This window comes from Athene cunicularia (genome assembly GCF_003259725.1).
Source record: "Athene cunicularia isolate RWA chromosome 25 unlocalized genomic scaffold, athCun1 chr25_part1, whole genome shotgun sequence".
Lineage (NCBI taxonomy): Eukaryota > Metazoa > Chordata > Aves > Strigiformes > Strigidae > Athene > Athene cunicularia.
This window is the reverse complement of record NW_020799134.1, coordinates 1,102,615-1,105,700: the sequence shown is the minus strand read 5'-3', so window position 1 is coordinate 1,105,700 and position 3,086 is coordinate 1,102,615.

The following is a 3,086-nucleotide window of genomic DNA, read 5'->3' as shown; positions in this document are numbered from 1 at the left end:
AAAAAAAAAAAAAGCAAAATTTCGATTCAGTCTTTTCGAAGGTGGTTCAGTCAGAGAAACCAAAGGGTGTTCAGCGCCCGCCTCAGTCCTTTATATGGGCCAAAGGGAGAATGAACCTGCCGCTGGCGGTGCGCTGTCACTGAACTGCACCCGCTGGGTGGGAGGGAACGGGCTGGAGCTGCTTCCCCCCGCCCTGGGGAGGGTTCCCCCGGCGCAGCCCCGGGCTCAGCTCCCCCCGTGGGTTCCCCGCTCCAGGAGGGAGGAAAAGCCGCGCTAACCTGACTGGCATGTTTGTCACACACACGCCACTCCTGCTGGTAATTGGCTTTTTGTCTCGAATCCCAGAAGCGGGATCGAGAGAGGGGAGAGCTTTGTGAAATTTAAAATAAATTAAAAAAGAAAAAAAAAGAATAAAAAGAGGGCGGAATTATAGCCCATGCGGGAGAGAGAGGCCCCGACGGAGGGATGAGTTTGTGGATATTCTTGGGAAGCGTCCAACAACCCCCAGAACCCTCCGCTCTGCCTCTGGTGCTGGGTCTCTCGCCCGCGGCGGAGGGTTTTTCAGACCCTGCTCGGAATTTGGCGTTTCTGCCTGGCGAAGAATTTCACAATTGGAGTTTAATTTTGGTTTGAATGAAGACAATGTAAAAATCGCCTGGGGGGAAAAACTGTCAGGCTTCTTGAAAGGTGTGTGGGGGGTGTGTGTGTGGTTGGTAAAACAAAATGTTTTATTTTGACTTGGAGAGATTTTTAAGGAAAAATTCACATTTTGTATAATACAAAAACATTCCCAAGCGAAAAATAGACGTTTTCTACTCTGAAAAAAAAAAATAAATATATTTTTTTGTCTTCCTAAGTGATTCCTTTTCCCCGGGCCCCGCCAGAAATGATGCTTTCTAACAGGGGACGTATCCTGACAGAAAGTTTCCTATCCATTTTGGAAATAGTAAATCTTCACAAAATCCTGCTCAGCAGTGATGAGCTGAGAGAGGAGGAGGAGGAGGAGGGAGAAGCCGATGGATGGATCAGACCTGGGATCTTGCCTGGGACAGTTTGAAAAATTGTCCTCAGTGACTTTGTCGTGCTTGTGCTGGCCCGAGGTGCTCTGCTCCCCGCGGAGGGGAGGGGAAGAGCCGGGGGAGAGACAGGAACGGGGGAGAGCAGGACGTCTTCCAGGGCAAGAACCAGCACTGGGAGCGGGAGAGCCGCCGCTCCTCCCGCCACGCCGTGGCTCAGTCCGGGGAGCAGCTCTGCTCTCCAACCGAAAATGTTGCACCTCGAGCGTCGCGCTTGGCCCTAGAGCTAGGAAACGGCCTCCTGGGCTTCGGCGGGATGAGAACTGCGGCTCTGCCCAGGCTGGGAGGAGTTTCCTCCTACCTCAGCCCCGGCGTTATCCTCCAAACCCGGTTCTAGTCGCAGACTCAAAAAAAAAAAAACAAACCCTCGCGCGGGTCGGTCTGGAGAGCAGAAACGGTCCCGCCTGTGTGCCCGGCTCTGCCCGGTGTGTAACTCATCCCTTTCCTCCCGCCAGCGGAGACCTAAAGACACCAACCCCACGTCCAGGCCTCGGGGTCTCCTCCGCTGGGGTTCGGCTCCGTGATCTGCTGGAGGCGGCGGTGGAATAAAGACGCCCTCGGTTACGGGTCTGCCAAAACCAAGCCACCTGTCTTGGGCGACCGCACGATGGCTCATCCCTGCCTCCAGCGCTGGTTTGACCCCCTTAATCAGCCAATTTTTTTGATGCCCTTGTTGCCTAAGAGAGACCGGAGAGCGTTTAACCCCCCGGACGTTCGGGATCGGGGGTATTTCATGGTCCGTTCTGACATCCAGCAGAGCAGTCGCAGCACACATCCGTCCCCCTCGAGTGCACTTCAAACCTCCGTTGTTTTTTTGTTTGTTTTTGTTTTTATTTTTACCCCGAGCTTTCTTATTTCGAAAACAAGGCGATTTTTAATGCTGAATGTCACATCTGGAAAATATTTGCCTCTTTTTCTTGTTCTGGCGATCAAAGAGCTGAATGGGAAGGGTTTTATCAGAGTGGCTGACACGCATTCTTATTTTTTTTTAATCTCTTTTAGGGATTATGGTTTTATTTTTTTCCCCTCTGATGCATCCAAACAGATCCTTCAAGTGACAGAAAAGGTAAGAAGAAAAATTGAGAAAAAAAACGCTGGGAGGGTGACGTGTATCCCCCTTGGAGAGCTGCAGCGTCCAGCTCTGCCTGAGAGCTCTGGCGGATGGGCGAAGCCTTTTCAGAACCGGCCTTTGCGAGGGGCAGAGAGCCGGGCTGGGGTCAGGAGCAGGTGAAAGAGCGTTGCAAGGGCCGGGTCTGAAGTTTATAAATAATAATTTTCAGGAACCGACTGCCAACAGTAATAATTCTAGCAGTAATTCAAAGAGGAAAGTGGGAGAAGGAATAGTTTAAAAAAAAAAAACAAACACGAAACAAACAGAAATCCTTTCTCTGCAGGGCTGGCAACTGCACATCAGCAACATGAGCCGGACCAGACACGAGTGGAAGTAACCAATCTCCTTCCCAAGGGATGTCAAGCAATTAAAAAAAAAAAAAAAGACAACACCAACTGCGACCAGGAAATAACTCTGTTGGTTTTAATATTTTCACGGATTATTTGCAACGTAGGTAAGGGAATTAGGTTTCCTTTTTTTTTTTTTTTTTTTTAAAAAAAACCCAAACTAAACGAACGCAAAAAAAAACCCCCAAAAACCAGTCGGATGTTACCACATCGGTGCACTTTAAGCCCTGTGAGACATCTTAACATCCCCCTTTCTTGTCTTTCTGCTTGAAGGCGTGAAAACTGAGCCACCTATTTAGCAAAGTGCTTGGCATCACCAGGACAAGGGTATCTGAGCTCTCTTACAGGCTCGGCTTTCGTTTCAGTAGGCCTGATTCTGATCTTAGGGGAGCAACGAGCACTGTCTGCTGCAACCCGGCCTTGCAGGAGGGAGCAGAGTCAAACCCACCAAAATCTACTTTTGGCTCTTGGTTTCCGGCTGCCGCCTGTACGCAACCCTGATTTTTCCATTTCCCCTCAGCTCAAAGAAAAGGGATTAAAAAAAAAAAAGGA